The sequence below is a fragment of the Zonotrichia albicollis genome, chromosome 5, assembly GCF_047830755.1.
Source record: "Zonotrichia albicollis isolate bZonAlb1 chromosome 5, bZonAlb1.hap1, whole genome shotgun sequence".
NCBI classification, from domain to species: Eukaryota; Metazoa; Chordata; class Aves; order Passeriformes; family Passerellidae; genus Zonotrichia; species Zonotrichia albicollis.
This window is the reverse complement of record NC_133823.1, coordinates 45,072,953-45,091,981: the sequence shown is the minus strand read 5'-3', so window position 1 is coordinate 45,091,981 and position 19,029 is coordinate 45,072,953. Positions and strand designations below refer to the sequence as shown.

At 35.2% G+C, this 19,029-nt stretch overlaps 1 long non-coding RNA gene across 1 annotated transcript in view; it reads left to right on the top strand.

Moving 5' to 3' along the window:
* LOC113459646 (uncharacterized) overlaps nucleotides 1–19,029 on the top strand; it is a 196,005-nt gene that overhangs the window by 93,232 nt on the left and 83,744 nt on the right. The window contains exon 2 of the long non-coding RNA XR_003381081.2: nucleotides 17,892–18,113. This is a non-coding gene — a long non-coding RNA (uncharacterized LOC113459646). The remainder of the gene's footprint in view (nucleotides 1–17,891; nucleotides 18,114–19,029) is intronic.

The following is a 19,029-nucleotide window of genomic DNA, read 5'->3' as shown; positions in this document are numbered from 1 at the left end:
CTCTACTACTGCTTCCAGTGGAGACATCAAGCTGGAAGTGACAATCTTCTATTTCATGAAAGCAAAAGTCAGGATCTGTCTAGGTAGAGTATTGGTGAAGGAAGACTAAAAAGCACATATTTGTCTGTATGCAACATGAAAACTTGGCAGTATCCGAATTCACTGAATTCTCACTTGCCATCCCAAGGCACTCTGTCCTCACTTGTTCTCACAGAACGTTCTCTTTCTTTCCAACACACAGACAGCTTAAGTCTTATTTTATGCCAATATGCACAAAACAGAATATATCTTTTCCATGATACAGCTGTCCATTCTGACCTCAGGAACTCAGGACATGATACTGAATTAATCTAATCATACCACACAATGCTTTTTGTTAAATGATACTTTTAGCTTTTTCCTTATCTGTGAAGTCCTTAGGTTTTACTTACATGATTATTTTATTTTTCCTCTTTATGAGAAAAAATATAGAATGAAGAACATTATTATTGAAAGAAAAGGAAGATATAATAAACCTTATGATTCAAGTTATTTATTTGATTTATTAAATATTAATAACTGTCATTAAAAGAATACTCATGAAAAAAACAAAAAGCTAATATGAATTCATGGATCACACATGGATCAATGAAAACAAATGAAAGCTAGGAAAAGAAAATGAAAAAAGGAAATAAAAAGGAACTTTATGTGTGATATTTCAATGATTTTTTCAAATTTATTTTTGCATGTTTTCCTTCCAAATTGCAGATTAAGCAAGCGTTCAATGATGGGAGAAGAGAGTGATAGTTTTTATATGAAGAAAAAGAGTGCAGATTAAAAAATTCATGAATGAATTTTTATTTTTATTTTATGTGAAACCAATTTGTACGCTCCTATGGATAGTCTGTGAAAAGGGAATTTTGATGAATCTGTGCATGAAGATGATCCCATTAGGCAAATCTAGAGAAAGGTTTAAACTTCAGACTAAACTTTCCTTGAAGAGAACAGTCTGATACTCAAAACTGATACTTAACTCTAAATGTACATTCTAATTTTCTTAACAAAATGAAGATTCTGCCATTTCTGATCATACTAAAGGTTTACACTGCAGCACTACTATTTATGTCAACCATCAAGAATACTGCTGTTTATCTCAATATTAATTACCTGCATAATTATTAGCACTGTAGTTTGTCAGAAAAAAAACCCAAAACAAGATTTTGATTCCAGTGCTCCACCAAAACATAGGTTTTTGACTTTACAGCTGAGTCAGTTCAGGAAATTCTGACATCATAATAGGTTATTAACCCCATTTCAGTTTTAAAAATTGGAATTCCTTTACCCTTCTGTTTCTGGAAGGAGCAGCTGAACAGACCCAGAAAGTCCACAGAAATAGAAAAAGGTCAGGCAGAGGCATATTTTCATAATATGCGAGTATTTAGTTTTGGGAACAATGTAGGGAGAAGGAATTCTGATTCCACACAGAAGCTCTGTTCCTGTGGTGAAGATGCATGCACAGATGTAGGATGGCCATATGTTCCTTTGTGAGCAGGGATCACAAACCTCAAAGCCTGTGTGTCCTGTTGGAATTTGCAAGGGGAAATGCTGGAAGTGTAGCTGTTCTGGACCTGTGCATATGCAGGGAGGAACTATGCATTCCTGGACAGTATTCATGTATAACTTTGCAGCAGCTGCTAAGACAAAGTCTGTGTGGTGTCCCTTGTGAATACAGACCCTGGAAAAATGTCATCTAGTTTTGAAAAGTGCATCAAGAAATGACATTTGCAAAAATGCACACAGGTAATGTTTTAGGTCCCTGTTTTTAGGTGTTTGTTTGTTTTTAATATGAATGGGCTATTTTCAGAGTCTTTTAAAAGACTTTATACTTTACTTTCAAGAGGTGAACTGTAAAACCAAAGCACTTCCAAGATTTCAGCTCTAGAAAATAATATTCAAAGAATTTGTGAAAGGGCTTGAGTGAGATGACTGTCGGTTACATCTCTCCTTAGCAGATTGTTAACCAAATTATATGCAGTCAAAATCGCACAGGGATGGAGAATAAACTCTCATAAGAGATAATCCATTTTATATTCATGTGCACAACTGGTATTTGCACAGTAGTCTGTTCATTTAAATTTTAATACCATATTGTAAATTTGATCATTAATATTAAACCTGGTGTTAATATTAATGAGCTGCTGCTTTCAAAAGGTATTACATCAAAAACTCTCTAGGAGTAGCCCCTTAACACTTCCATGGCTTTAAAAGAGGCAATGATGTGAGGGTTTCAAATACAAAATGACTCTCACTTTAAACCTGAATTATGAGTTTCTGTATGCAGAGAAAGTGCAGCGTCAGTAATTGACAACCAACAAGTCAAAAATTGTTAGGCTTTGAAGATTTTCAATAAGAATCACAAATAATAATTACCTAATAGAAATTCCAAATATTGATAATTATTTCATAAAAAGACTAACCATTTTATTTCAGGATACTGTAACAATTGCTCTTTGCTGAATCTGGATCTTAAAACTTATGTAATGTTTTGTATTCTTCATGACAAAATCACTAAATTTGGCAATGTAACGCTCCATTAAAATTTTCTGTTGTACACTAAGCTATATTAATTAGTCTGTGTATTGTTGTCATGCCTAGGATATGCCTACATGGAGAACTTCGCCTCTTCTGAACTCCAAAGAGGCTATCCCAGTGCCTTGCATACACACACACACACACACACACACAAAAACCTCTAGTTTGGTTTAGCACTTTTAGTGCTTCCTCTCATTTCCATTGCTGAATTTGTCCTTGGAGACCTGGACAGTCAGAGAGTAAATTGTTTTTAAACACATACTGATAAAAGTTTTCCTGCTGTAAGCCCTACCTATCAGTCCTCTGGTCAGTGGAAGTTCTATAAGATTTAATGGGGAGATGCTTCATATATTCTGTACTTTTGAGTTCACTTTCATTGGCATGGGATTTTGCTAAAGGTAACCCTTGAAAATCCTTGTGAAAAATGACAAATAAAATTGCTTTCAGATTTACTTTGCAGATTTAGGTCAGACAACTCTAAAGATATTATACATCAGCTCCTTTTTAGGACAAGGAGAAAATTTTCTTGGTATTATACTACATTATAAGCATTGTTAAGACTGATTTAGTTGAAAATAAATATCTGTAAGACATTCAGGAATAGAAGTAAAAAGTTACAGAAAGAAACATGACCTTGGGTGTAAGAAATAATACCAACATGGATATATATATGAAATACACTAGGATAGTTTTTCCATGGTCATATGGAAGACATATGACACTCTTACAGGACAATAAAAACCAGGTAATGGAAAATTAATTGTTTATTAAGGAGATGGAAACACTGCATTTTGCATCAGTCTTTTTCTTTTCAGCTAGAACACAGACTTAAAAATTTATTGAAAGCAAGTAGTTAGCAGTCAGCTGTGCAGGAGCTGGACTTGATGATTCTGATCTATTCCATCCAACTCAGCATATTCTGTGAATATAGCTTATTTTAGCTATAGAATCATTTAGCTATGATTCTATAGCTAAAATAAGAGGAACAACAGCTAATTAGAAATTAATAATCTCATTTTCTAAATTTTTTTCAGGTCTTTGATTTTTTTAAAATATGGGAATGGAATGGAAGATTTTGAATTATTTCATGGAATGTGAGAGTCAGGTCATTCTTCTATAACTCAATTTTTTTTCTTACTTAGAAGATGCTTACCTGCTTATTTGAGATATGAAATCCCCAAAAGAGCTCTTCAGGGGAATCAGCTGCTTTTCAAATTTGGAGGGATAACTTTAATTTGGTCTACATGAATCAGAAAATAAAATGTTTGCTATTAATGCACTGTGTAAAATTTCTGTCCTTCAAATAATCTTCACAAAATTACTGCTCCTCAAGAAAACCTGAGTTCAAACAGAATACTCCTTTGAAGATATAGTCTTACACATTTGTCACATATTGATATATATTTCACAGAGTCCTATATTTCTCCTCTAATTTACTAGACTAGCTTCCTTTAAATAATGTTTTAACTTTACCTTGAAAAGCTCTACTCAAGATCATAAAAGAGGGACCATTATTGTACCAAACATCTTTAAACTATAACTCAACTATTTAGTCTGGGAGCAAAAATGACAAGGAGTTTTCCAATGTAATATATTATGCACTTATTTACATAAAATATCAATATTTATATTCACTGATGGAACAACAGGATGACTTGGTTTTCTAAATAAAGATGGTACATATCAGTTTGACAGACACAGCTGAGACAGCTGAGTTTATGTTTCTAAAAAAGTATTCATTTTGTACATTTTTTATAGAGTACTGACAAGGGAATTGCTAATGAAGATAAAAATTATAAGAGTGGGATGTGTAACAGACATGTGGTTCTGTAGAAATTAGAAAGAGATATAAAGCACTCTTTCTTACTTTCCAGTATTATGCTGAACATTTTCAGTGTTACTATTTTAAAAGAAATAATAAGTTCAATGTGCTGCAAGAAAAAAAATGGGAGGGGAGTTTTATCATTTCTACAAGTTGCAAACAGTATCATAGATTTTTCTAATTTGTATGTTGTAATTAGAATACACACCTGATCTTGTAAGTGGCTTCAAGAAAGATTTTGCAAAAACCTTATGATATACCAATGAAAGAAATATTTTAATTTCCTTTATCAAATCATTATTGTTAATCACTACATTTTCATGATCTTATTTTTGTGAAGTCTTTTTCTTTAAAAGCAAAGCAACAAATATTTTAAAATTTTTGTCTTTTCTTTTGTTGATGCAATTTAATCTGTTAAAAATATTGCAGAAATATAGTGGAGAATTCCATGGTGTTTTCTTCACTTACACGGATTTAAAGTTTTTTAAGCATGCAACAAACAGTAGGAGTTTTCTCTGTCAAGGATCAGTTACCTCATTTCTGCAAGTCTAAATCCAGGCACCTTAATTCTTTCATTTGCTTATTCCTAATAAACAGCAACGAAGTTGCAATATTTTATGTTTTCACCAGTGAGAACTTCAACACACAATTTTGCTTGGATTCATTCAAGTAATGTGTAGAGAAAAAAAATGACCTTCTGATACTGCATGAGGTTTCATGTCATGTTGTATTACCTCACCCAGGCTGCTTAAGCCTGCATGGGTCAGTCATGATTCAAGCAATTTGGCATTCTTTGATAGAACTTGACACTGTCACCACACTCTAATGAGTCACATAAGTAATTAGAAAACAGACTTGCACAGTTCCAGAAGATTGTAATTATTTATTTCATGTGTGTATGTTTGTTTTGTGTCAAAGGATACATAAATAAGTTGAAAACTGTAACAAATACACCAATTCATCTTATTTGAATTGATTCTATATATTAAATTATGCACACATAATCATAACATCACAACATCACAACATCACAACATCACAACATCACACACTTTTAGTCAGTGGCAGGGAGAAAAGATTCCATATTATGTCCTAATTGGCTATTAAATTATAATTTCAAATGCTCCTGTATGACTTCCATGCCAAAGTTAATAAAAATTTAAACCACTCATCTCTAAAATACTCCTGAAAATTTATCCATGGTCTTCAAACAACAACAATTTTTTTAATGGGATTCTTTTTCTCTCCTATTTATTTCAAAGGGCAATAAATCAATCACTGAACAATTTAAAATAAGATTTCTTTTAAATGGTCTGCTCCAGATGAATTACAGCTCAGGAGCTGCAGGATGACAGACTATCACTTCTTGTGCGTTACATCAGAAGAGATAATCTTAATAACAATTCTAGTCCTAATGTCTGTGAAAGAAACCTTGTCTCAAATCAAAGTGGTGGAAGTGCTGTCACTGAGGCAAGTGACGGTTTCAACCTGTCAGTCTGTGTTCTCTGCCAAGATTGCATTTCTTTGTCTTTCATATGCCATGTTTTTTATGTAAGCAATTCTTTATTAGTTTGAATGTGTCCAGACTAAGTACAAAGTTGAGGCACCAGCAGAAAAGTGAAATACCATTGCTGACAATTTTGTTCTAAATAACATTGCCCACATTTTTTTTCTGTGGATGCAATTATGTACACCATAAGTAAAACTGTGCAGAGTCAGAACTTCCTTTCTCTTCCTAAGCCAGGTTTTACATCTATGTCAAATGCTCTGTATATTCTTTAGGACAGATCTCTCTCCCTTTTCCTCACCATTGAGACTCTCTTTCAGGAGTATTGCATTATAGAAGCAAAGGGAGTTTTAACTCAGCTTTTTTGTTTGTTGTTCTAGAACCAAACAGACACAGAATGGCCTCTTTATTCTGTAGCAGTTCGATGATTTTTAAATGCATTGAATGATCTCTAAATTGTAGAGAGAGTTCTGAGTGTGTGTGAATGTGTGCAAGATGGGACAAGGCAGCATGGCCTCAAGCACCACATGGAGCATTTAGACTGAATATTAGGAAAATTTATTCACTGAAAGGTGGTTAGGCATTGGAAAAGGCTACCCAGAGAAGAAGTGGAGTCAGTGTTCAGGGAGATATTTCAAAGATGTGTAGATGTGGGGAATGGGGAACATGGTTTAGTGGTAGACTTGGCAGTGCTGGGTTATTGGTTGGACTCAATAACCTTAAAGGTCTTTTCCAGGTGTAAATGATCCTGTGATTCTATAATTCTCTTATGGTAACAAAAAAGCACTGTTTCATTTACAATTAATATTTATATTTGTTAACACATCAGCTATTTATTATGGGCACTTATCCATTTCTATAAATTTTTAATAAAAATCAGCATTTAGTGTATTCTCTCAGAAAATGGATTAAATCAATTCAAATATTATCTTAATTGAATGGGAACAAAAAGTTCCTAGCTCTGATGTTGTTTTCATATATTTATCAAGAATTAACATTTTTATAGAACATGTAGTTACAGCAATTCCATTTTTCCAAGCCATGTACTGGTGATTAAGATTTCATTGCCTACCTTGGGTACTAACACTCTGCTGTACGTGTGTTAGATCTATATTCCTTCCATTCTTTTCCAAGTGAACATATTGGGAACCATACTATTTTCCATGTTCACAAGCTGAAGTATAAGCAGTGTCCTTTTTCTTCTCTGAATCTTGATACTGATGTATTAGAGGTCTTCTTGTTTGGTTTTTTTACCATGGTGCACCACACATCCCATTAGTTTAAAGCCTAGGTGCATTTTGGACCAATGCTGTTATGGGAAGTATTGATCTCAGACACTGTTTATGCCTATATATCTTCACAGTCCACATATATTTGACACTAGTCAAATAATTTAATGTACAACACTCATAGATTAGAGACAAAAACTGGCACTTACTAACACATGGCCTGATGGTCTAAGAAGCATTAGAGGTTTTGAGAGGGAGGCAGGAAGACAGGCTGTGATACAGATTCATCTGCTGCCAAATGCTGCAGTCTGGTCCTGGTTTCCATAGCAGATCCCTAAAACCTGGAGTTATATGTGCATCTACCTCAGTGTCCATGACATTGAAAAAAAACGAGGAAAAGAATGAAAGAGTCTCCATTTACAGACACTTTTTCTTTCCTTCCTGAAAAAACCAAGTAAATAAGGGCTGATGAAGAAGTTCTCTTTGAATACATGTTTTTAACATGAACACTTTTGTTTTTGTTGTTAATAAGCTGAGAAAGGACAGGAAATGTGGTGTCAGAATACAGACTGGCATTTTTTAGGCAGTGGGCAGTCCTTGAAAGATAGGAGATATGTTGCCACAAAGATAGACTCATAAGGCAGGGAATACTTTGGGAAGCTCGTCATCTGTCTGGATCTCCTACATTAGCCACATAGAAAGGAAATAGATTTGATAAACTCATCTTTGTCCAGAGAAAAGGAAATAAATTGGGGGTTGTGTCTCAGCATCCTTTCTTTATGATTTATCACTATTTTAGACACTGATGAAAGGCCTTAGTGTGTAAGTATATATACATCAAACTAGCACTTTGTTCCTTACCTGTATTTGTGTATTTGTTTTCTGCAGAGTGAGATTTCTGAGATGTTTTAGAAATATTTTGGAGATGTTTTAAAAATACTTTATGCAGAGGTATACCTTTGCAGCAATTAAAGTTTTTAAGATAAAGCTTTCAATATTCCTTTGAAATGCTTGCAGCCCTACATGAGTTATTGGTGCACTGTGCTGTAGTTTCTCCTTCATCTTAGTATGTCTTTACCTTTATTTTTGATTGTATTGTGAAGTTTTCACTCAAAATACAAAATCTGCACTGTCATTCTATTTGCTCTTTTTTTTCTTTTGTTGTTGTTGTTGGTTTGGGTTTTTTTTGCCTCTGTTGCACAAAAACTTGAACACAGTAATTCCAGAAACATTCCTCCAACAAGCTTGTATCGATTTCCTGTTTTCTAATAAGAAATGGTGAGTGATAAAGCATAATCTTCATTGACTTTTATTTTTTCTAATGAGTTTTAATTCTCATTTGGAATAGGCATTTTTCAACTAGTCTAATTTTCATATAAAGATTCTGGTTTCTTAAGGAAATATTTTCATATGAATAAACATTTTTTAAAAATTTTAAATTTAATTACATTTTTTAAAGACCTTTGACTGTTCTCTTGATAATTTGGGTCTTAAAATCCCCATAAGATATACTGTTGAAAGTGCAGCATGAATTTTTAAATGTGAAGTGGTTAACATTGGCAAGAGGAGGTATAACTAGAGCTGACATATACTGAGGATTTCCAGTTAACTTCATTCCCTTTCTCCAAATGCCTGTGATCTTAATTGCACTTTAAAAAGATTTCCAAAAATTTGATATATTTTTGAACCTTGGGATTGGAAAACTTTGATATTTAATTCTATCCCACTTCTTGCTGCTCTACTGAAAGATGGAATATTTGGGAGAGAAGCTGATGAACCTGTGTCATCACACATTTCCCTGTGTCTCAATTAAAGAATACTGCATCCTGTGTTCTGGAGGTTCAATTTCAACAACCTGCATATTTTTTATGAAATTGCTGCAGAAACCCAGGGAAAATTACTGTGCATCTCCCAAAACTGAGTGGGAAATGTAAGAAACAATCTATAATGAATTTATAACGGCAATATGATTTTTTTACAATGCATTTAGGTATTTAGAGCACATATTCCTCAATCTAAATTAAAAAACACTTATATAGAAGTAATGTTATGTCTTACCTACTCTGAATGCCTGAGTCTTTTCTTTCTTCGTGCACCAGACATTTTTGGCTAAAGTGTAGCTCAGATTATAAGGGTAGAACAAGACAAGTTATTCTGGCAATACAAGAAACTTGTTCCTTGAAAGAAATTCTTTGGGGGAAGCATCTCTGGCACTGAACACATTAATTGCTCTGACAGTTACCAAGAGCAATTGGAAAAATCCACAGGCAGCATGTTACTTACTCTTACTAATAGCTGCACTGGTGACCATTTTTATTGAGCATTAGACTGAACGAGGAGTCTGGGGATCCCTGACTCCAGGTATTTGCTATTTCAGATTAGTCAGGACTGCACTGTGTGGCACAGAAAGGTAAATCCAAGAAACAGAAATGACAGCTTCCCTGGAGTTGCCAGCACACTTGCTCACAGGTTCTTTACTTCTTATTTCTTTTTTTATTATTTCTTAGTTTAGTGCTGTGTTTCCCTGGGGCACATTGCTCCTGTCTCAGATGAAACGTGCCAAGCAGCTTGCTCAGTTTCAGCTCAGGGCCTTTCCACTGCTACACAGAGAACAGACACCCTCGTTCTTTTTCCCCTCCCTTTCAAAAATGGGATTAACAATCTCAATTCAAGACACATATCATCTGAGAAAATGTAGAGAGAAGAAAGAAAAGAGGTGAAGATGATACAGATTAATTTTATGAGCTGTGGATCATCTAAATGCATCTCTGGGCCATTGGTGTTCACTGGTACTAATGATTGCAGGAAAAGTCATGCTCTCCCCAATGTCTTGGGTACTAAAGAGCTAATAAATTCTTTGTGAGAATTCAGTCAAAAGCTTTCCTAAACAAGGTAGCAAAGGGGAATGGTTTGCAGAGGCCTCACTGCTGAATTCCCCAAAGGGACATGGTCACTTTCTCTTCCTTGGAGCATGAGACTGAAGAAGTTTGCAGCGGTGCACAGCTACAGGTGGGAACACTCACCAGGCAATCAAACCCAGGCCTCCAGTTCTGTACCAAAAGTAATCACACTCTGTTACCGTGCCGCAGTAATAAATGTTTAGGAACAGCTTATTTCTGTAGCAATTTTATCTCAGCCTTGTCTAATGCTTGTTATATTGCAGCACTAAACAAATACTTGTTCTGAGACCTTCCTGAATTTCTCATCCTCTTCCTTCCCTTTTTGCAATATTATGTAATTCCAGCTTTGGTTCAGTCCCTCACTGGCTGCATGCTACTTACAGCTTCAACTTTTTCTTTGGCAGCACTTCCATAAGTATTTAAACAAAATAAAGTGTTCTATCACCAAAATGTTCTTAAAGCACGTTTATTTTTTCTTGATTTCCTTGAGACAGGACTACCTACACTAGTGTAGAACAGTAATAGAGTGTGTCTATTTTATGGCTTTATTTTAATCTGGAATGAAGCATGTTCTACCTGCACAATCAGAACTTTGCCCTGATGGCCTGAGAGACCTGGGGCCTTTAAGAGGAGCAGGTGCGGATCCAACCACGCCTTAACAGGTGTTCTTGGAGCCTTTCGTAGGGGTGGGAAGATCAGCTGGTTTTAGACCATCTAATAGAGTTAAGCTTGGTGGAAGTGACGCTGTAGTATGCATGAATAATTAACAACCAAGTCGTACAAAATTGTAGAGATGCAGAGGAGAAAGTTTCATGTATTGTGTGGAGTACGGCTTTAAAAAGAATGCTGATGGGTAACTGACAAAGTAGTGTACACTAATATAGCCCTGGATGAGTCTTCCCAAAGGAGTTACCCCTAAATATAAGGATCTGTTTGTTGAGTTCACAAATCCCCTCCCAAAGACTGATTGAAGAAAAACAAGGAGATTTCTTCATTTAAGTGTACATGATAAATTTTTTGCCTATGTTTTTCTTTTGAACTAATGTCTTGGACTATATACATCTAGGCCTTTTCTAAGGGTAACCCTGAGCCAAAGAGACTGAGATTGTGTAGTCACAACCCTTATCATAGTCTACACAAATAAAATGTGGATAATATTACACATTTTATTTGAACTTAAATGTTGTGCGGATAATGATGTTAGTGAAAAATGATAGTGTAAGCTGGAGCTCCTGATACAGCAATTTTCTTTCCTTCCAAATCTGCACAGTTTATATGAAGCAAGTAGAGGGCTGGTTCAGATTTCACAGATGGAGAGACAGATACAGGCAAGCCCTTTTAATTTAGACAAGTGGGAATTCCGTATATTTCTAAGTGGCTTAAATGTCATGGTTGTGGTAAATCTAGCAATAACTTTAAACATTTAGGTGTTAGATAGTTTCTTGTTTGGAATGATCTTACCATGGTGTTATAAGGTTAAGTTTCTTAATCAAGGACACGACAGATTTAAGCTAGAAAATTGAAAGTAAAACTTATCTCCTGCAATAATTAGTAATTTATGTTGTTTACAAACTGCCAGTGTTCTATTTTGAATTATTCTCAAAAAGCAGAAGAATATTGTGTATCGGAAGAGCATTCTGCTACAAGGGTGTATGTTCCACAGCAAAATATTCAGGGTCAGTTTTAATTCTCCAACTCAGAGCAGCCTCAGTCTAGTGCCTGAGTACCCAACCCAAGTTTTCCTCCTTCATGTTTGTTCTCTGCTTACCCTAGAGGATAGGACTGAATTAGTGACAGAATTACGCTGTTTCCTTGCGCCCTCTGGGGACTGAACTATCAACAACTCTCTGCTTTGAGAGATCTTCACAGCTGCGAGTCAGGGATGACATTTTCTGAGACAGACTGGAGTCTTCAGCAGGGATGTGAAATTGCCTTTGAACTGTGAGCTAATTTTTTTCATACTGATATTTTGTGACACTTGTCATTAGCATGTGGCTCTGCTTGTGAGAGAGGTTTTCATGCAACTTTCAAACATCCTGTAGCAAACCTCCTATGAAGGTGAATAATTTCCTGTCTCTACTATGCCAAAATCTAAACTTGATGTGTTTGAGCAGGAGGAAGGAAATTCACCACATGTGTACCTGATATAGAAAAAATAGAGATCTGCTTTTATTGCTTGGCATGGCATACAGTTTTAGTCATATGCAAAGGTCCTTGGACAGGCAATGCTCTTCAAGTGTGTACTCTGGCTACATTAAATCTTGGAATTTCCTAATTAGGGGCTACCTCCTCACTACCCCCAACAAACCAAACCACACAACTCTTTTTATAGTTTTTCTCTACATGAGGTTGCCATTCAATGTGTGTAAATTAGTAAATAGAGCTTCAACTGTAGTACAGTTTCTTATCTGTCAAAACTCTATTTCAGCCTAATCCTCAAAAATGTTCTTTTCTTTGTATCTCAATGTTACCATAAAGTCTTTTCTTGCATATTTAGGCAGTCAGTGAATCATTAAACAAAACTACTCTTCTGGAATTTACTGGTGTTGAAAATTAATGCTTTATTCCCTTAATTGGTCTGCCCCAGTTACTCTCTTCAAGAATTTCAGTGCAACAGCTTGAAGACAATTGAGAAATTAATTCCCTGAAGTACTTGGTGTAGTAATCAAAAGTGGAATCTATGCATTTATATCGACATGTTACATGATAATACTGTATCTTGGTGGTCAGAAGTATTGGAAAGAATTTAATAAGCTCATACTAGGCACTCAACTATATGCCAGTTTTGTAAAGATTTTGTTAAAATCAGTAGAAGAAGGAGTGAAGATTAATTATTTATTCAAGCATTGAAGACATGCTTCCAATTTTCTTTGTCTAGAATCCTATGTGGATGACTTTATATCTGGATATGGAAAAGAATGCAGGCATTGGAAACACTGAGTTTCACATTTGCAGATGTTTTTATGAAAGAAAATGTAGCCTCTAGCAACAGCAGTTTTAAAAGCCATAATATTCACCTTTTTACTATATCTGCCCTTTTCTGTCTGAAGCTGTCATTAATGATTATCAAAAGGTAGAGGAGACCAAGAGTAAATTCTACCTAAAATAAATGTTCTGTCCTCATAGGAAATAAGTTCTTTTTAGAACTGCTGCTGTAGAATCTGAGAAGGGCTTCATAAAGATACATCTATACTGTAATAGCTAGTTTTCACATTTGATTTCAGAGGGTAAGATAAGAAATCCAAGTTGTATATGATTTTCAGAATTTGCTAGAACACAAAGAAAATGTGAGCAGAATTTATGTTATCAGCAACTTGCAAATTAATGGTAAGACAAAGCTGAGCAAGAAAGATCTCTTATATCCAAATGTGGAATAACATTAATAAAATTTTATACTACATTAACTATATTTTACTTATATTAACATAAAGTTGTTTATTCTGTAAATATTGTATATATTATAGGCTTTGGTTTATTGTAGCATTCACGTAAAATTTGCTGGTAAGACAGATATTCTAGTCAAAGGAATACAAGATGCACAGTGTTAAACCAAAAAGATGTGAAACCTTCTTGCTGGAGATTTTCTGTTTCTGCTTGGTGGATAATTCTTTCATTTTCCACAGAAGCTGGTCATTCAAACTGACATAGTAATTTTCTGACTGGCTAACTGGGAATACCTCATTTCTGAGGATAGCATGACATTTTGATACTCATTAGTTTAAAATGTCATCTGGAAAGAAATTGCCTAATGTTTGGCACTTAAAATATTTGAGGGTTATTGCAAGTGAATACTTCTCAATTCATTTTCATATCATTTTTACTCTTGTTTAATTAATATGAAATCATGGCATTATAAGGAGCTTCTCTATAAGTATATACAACAAGTAATAAATGAGGATCACTTTGGTTTATCCATGGTTTTCTTAAAAAAAGGTTTGGATCAGAATAAAACAGAACACCTCACTTATGAATTGTTCTCACCATCCTTGGGACTTCTCAGAAGTACATCCTTGGGACTTCTCTTTCAGTACCTATTAGAGTAGGACTAAAGAGTATCTATACCTCCTCCTATTTCAGAGATCAGAACTTGGACCAGCGCATGTGTGCTTCCTTGTTTGTAAAATTCAAATACACAATTAATTCAACTTCTGTATGATCTAAATTACTCTTTTTTCCCCTTATTATATTTTATATGCCATGTTCACCAGTGCAAGAAAAATGTGCTCACAATGTTTTGACTTGGGTTAGGATGAGGGATGTGATGAGGACGATAGGTGTTTGCTGAAGTGTCAATAGCAAATAAGACTTTACCAACTAAATCACAGGGTTATCCCCTGAAGTATTGTCACATGGAGCCGGATTGAGACTTTCTGGGAAGAATGTTCAAATTCCAAATCTTTCAAAATTTGTGTGGTTCCTTTAATAGAAGTCATACTAAGTGTGTGCATATGTGTGCAGGCAAAGCTCTTGGGGTTCTTTAGGTTGGTTACTCCCTCCTGCTGGCACTGGGGGTCATGAAAACATGCAAGCAGGCTTATTTCTGCAAAATGCCTTTAATGCATATTATCAATGCTTAAAAGAGGAGAAATAGGCTAGCTGGCTGATTCTCTCGTTAATTTAGATTCTGGGTTTGTTAATCAATTTGATATTCATGATGTGTTGGCCTAGCTCCATGTATGAAAATAACAAGGCTCTGAATGAAGCAAAACCTTTGAAAAGATTTTCATGGTCTTTCATTAGTTTTTAAGCCATGCTTTATGGGGTTTTTTTTACTAACAATATGGAGTTTGTTGTATTATCACAGTAGTTCAGTATAATCCCAAGGCCAAAACACAATTTGTTTTTTCTTAAATCTTACAGCTGACAGTGTTTGGTTTATTAGCACAACATCCTTATAATAAATCTAAAATAAAACTAGAAAACGCACATAATCTTGCAATTAAAGTTTAAAGTTTTAGGACTAATTTATGGATTAGGCTCAGAGTTAAAAAAGTAGAATTCAGTGACATGAGTTGGCATCCTGGTTCTGGTTGAGGAGGCTGCTTTTACATCTTTGGAGGACCTTCAGAGGACCTTAAGGTTATTTCAAATTATAAAGATATGAAACATTCAGTATGAGGAAATGCAGTTCTTAGAAATTATCCATAATGTGCTCATATCTGGCTTTTTACAAATAGTCTTTTTCTTTATCAAATTTTCAGGGGAAAAGGTAAATATTTAAATTAAAACCACTATTATACCACAGAATCACAATCCCTTCTGAGCTGGAACAGACTCAAGGATCAACTCTTAGGTGAATGGCCTGTACATGGATCAAACCTGCAGCCTTGGTGTTATTAGCACCATGCTCTGACCAACTGAGCTCATCTCAGAGTCACAGGGAATATTTGCATGAATATAAGGGAACTTAAATGATTGATCAGCAGTAATAAAATTCCTGAACTAATGCTGTCCACAAACCTAATTGGTCCCTATTCACTTGGTTTGGAGGTGATTGGGTTAGAGACCATTTAATCCAACTTGACATCCAGAAGTCCATGGTTCCTGATGGGATGCACCCAAAAGTTTTGAGGGAACTGATGGACATCATTTCTAGATCATTCTCAATCATTTTGGAAAGGTCACAGTGATAAGGAGGGGTAGCTGAGGACTGGAAGAAGGCAAATGTTACCTCAGCCTTCAAAATGGCAAGGAGGGCCTAGAGAATTACCAGCCTCACAATCCTTTGTTTTCAAGATACTAAATTTAAGATGCTCTGTGATATTACATAGTCAAATACCACAACAATATATTCATAATGTCTTGAAGAGTCTTAGTTTTACTTCAATTTACAAATACATTTTTTTAATGTAAACAAGTCTACTGAAAATGATAGCTGTGAACAATGTCTAGATTTTAGGGCTCATTCTAATTTTAAGAGTTAAGGCAGCATTTCTTTCACACTTCAGCAAAATATATGTTCTGAATTGCTTGTACTATGAATTTGTTTACTAGTAGGTTAATTATACCTGTATATTGCTTCCTACTATAAAAAATCTCTTGTGATAAGCTGAGATAGTATTATTTCAAGAGCTTATAAAAAAGCCCTTGAGACAATATTAAAACATTTTCAGGTTGTTGCAAAGAAAGTAGAAATATTGGAAAGATCAATATTGTCAACAGTGATGGACTAGTCTGATGAAGTGATTCATTATTTCAGTTCCAGTACTCATGAACTTTGCTGAGAGGGTGTCATGCTGAATGCCCCCTAACACATTGAGATGCTGATCTGCCTTCTAAACTGGTGAAAACTCTGTTTCCATTAAGTATGCAAAAATCACATCTCTCTATAGAAGTAAAGATGCCACAGAATGGATGAATTTAGGGAAGCTATGCCTTCAATTTGGTAAAAGAGTTTTAAAGTTTGCTTACAAATCAGCAGGGTCTTGTAATGAAATAGCACAGTTTTCATAATGAAGTGATTCTGAATTTAAACATTGTCTTCTTGGGATTTGTAAACTCTTAGAGGGCAAAGTGTAAGGATCACATTTTCAAAGGAGAATTACATGCTCAATTTCTGTTAACTAATCCTTTAGGCAGGATTGAAAATCTCTACATCATGAATGCCACTGAGGAATCAGCTTGTTAACATAATGGGTTCTGAACTGAAGGGGAAAGATATTGGAAAAGAGGGGTAAAAGTGGGTGATTCTGCATACAAAATGCAGTGTTAATTGGCGATTTTATTTCCCCGTTTCTCTCCTTTGTAATTATTTTCCTTAAGGTTTGATTTTTCACATCATGGCAGACAGCAGTGGGGAGGAAAGGACGTTCTCTTTCCTTTGTTCTTCCAGTGGGTAGCTGACACTATCCTGTGTTGTGCCTCTGTCTGGGAAGCTGGGGAGCAGAGCTTTCTTCATTTTCTGCCTGCTTCTGCACACTACGTGGAGGAAGGGCACACAGCTAATGTGCCCTTGCAGTGTAGATATGAAGAGCTAAGGGTAAGGACCCTGACCATTGTTACTAATAAATGAAGTTTACGTTGTTAAACTTGGCCCCCAAAAGAGCAGAATTCTTCCACCTCTAACTTAGAGGCAGAGGTCTTCATCTGAAAGTCAAATCAAAAATGTAGGCACATAGCAAAGTGTGTGCCCTCAGGAAAACAGGTATGAACTTTGGGACTGATGAAGAAACAATTCTGTCTAGGGCTCTTTGTGGTTTCTGAGTTCTAAAAAATGCCCTGTCATGTAAGGGGCATGGTCATTGAAGGTACCTTGGTGCTCTCCTGAAACCCATGTAGTAAATGGGCATAAGAAATCTTTACTATCATGCTGGGAAGAGTATCTGTGAAGGGGTAGGAGAATAGATGCTTCCATCTCAGCATATTGGAAAATATGCCTTATATAGAAACTTCTTCCAGCCTTCAGTGGAAATCTCATGCCCAGTTTAATGGAAATATTCTAAAAGAAATATTTAAATATATTCAGATATCCATGTTTGAATTATTTGGGCCCTAGACTTGACCTGAGAACACAAGGTCTCTCTATCTCTTTAGGAAATAGATTAAGAGAAAAAAGAAAGAAAAAATAAAAATAGAACAATAAAATCAAACTTATTTAGGTTTCCTTTTCTGAGAAACTCTTTGAATTTATTTAATGAAGCTGAACCACAGGAAAGAGAATGGAGAAAGAAAGTCTAAAAGATGAAAAAGGAGTTGTCATGTATTAATAGCAGTGCCAGTGCAAGAAATACTGACATTCGGGTTTGATTGGTAGTGAAACAAAGGCAAAAATGTATGAGGAAAATGTGCAGAATGAACAAAAGATCAGTATAGCAATGATGTGAGATGCGAATATTTAACATTATTGCTCTAATCTTATCTAGAAACATTTCACAGACAAATACAGTTGCACAAGCAGAAATGAATCAAATGAAAATGACATCCAGGTCAACGAGGCAGCACAGCCCTCAGCAGTTTAACCACGTGATGGTCCCAAGACCCACAGTGATGCTGCCAGCACAGCCGCCCACAGAGCCTGCCAAGCATCCAGATGCTGCTGGAAGATGAGGACCTTCCACAGTTGCCATTTAACTCTTGAGAGGGAGGTAATGGTGTTCAGAGTTTTTTTTAATGACTGAATTACATCTTGCTTTAATAGATGAATTAAAATTCTCATATGCTCCTACAAGTGTTTGAGTAGACATGTGGTGAAGTGCATCCTATTCTAATAAGAACCTAGTTTTTTCTAATAGAAAATTAATACTAACATAAATACATCCCAGATTCATCATGCTACTTTAATAATGTTGCATTTATTTTGTAAGGAAAACCAGCGAAGGCTTGATTTTTTCTTATTAAAAAAATCGTTAATGATAGATGTAACATCTAGTGGAAACCTGGCAGTACTCATCTCATACCATTAACTTCCCAAGCACAGTTTCTCTACTGTCAATGCTCACCTTTTGACTTTTTTTGAAATGAGATTCTCTTAGCAGTAATCATAAGAAACTGTTATTACACAATCTATGTGATATTTTTTTTTCAGAGCACTAATTAGATGTCTTTGCATCAGGGACTTTCTAAGACATAGAAACACCCACACATTATTGAATCAAATTTATTGAAAATACCCATTAAAGACTTCAAGATTTTCTCTGGGGTTTGTAGAGAAGCCATTTGGACTCAAGATGCATGCAAGGACTCCAGCTAGCACACTCTTCACATTTCCACTGAGGACTGTTGTTTTAGGTAGTTGTAAATCTATCTATTATTACACTCCAAATTTTTAGGAACTGATTACAAGAAGATTTATTTCTATTAAAAATAAAAAGAAAGAAAAAAAAGAAGCAATGCCAGGAAGACACCATAATTATTGCTTGTATAGAAGCACCACACTTAGAGGTGCTGGTAGTTGACCTTTACTACAAAAGGGAAATACAACTATCCTTGAAAATGAATGGCAATTTCAGTCTGGTATGAACTGTAACGAGGATAGTCTATATAATACATGGTTGTCATCCA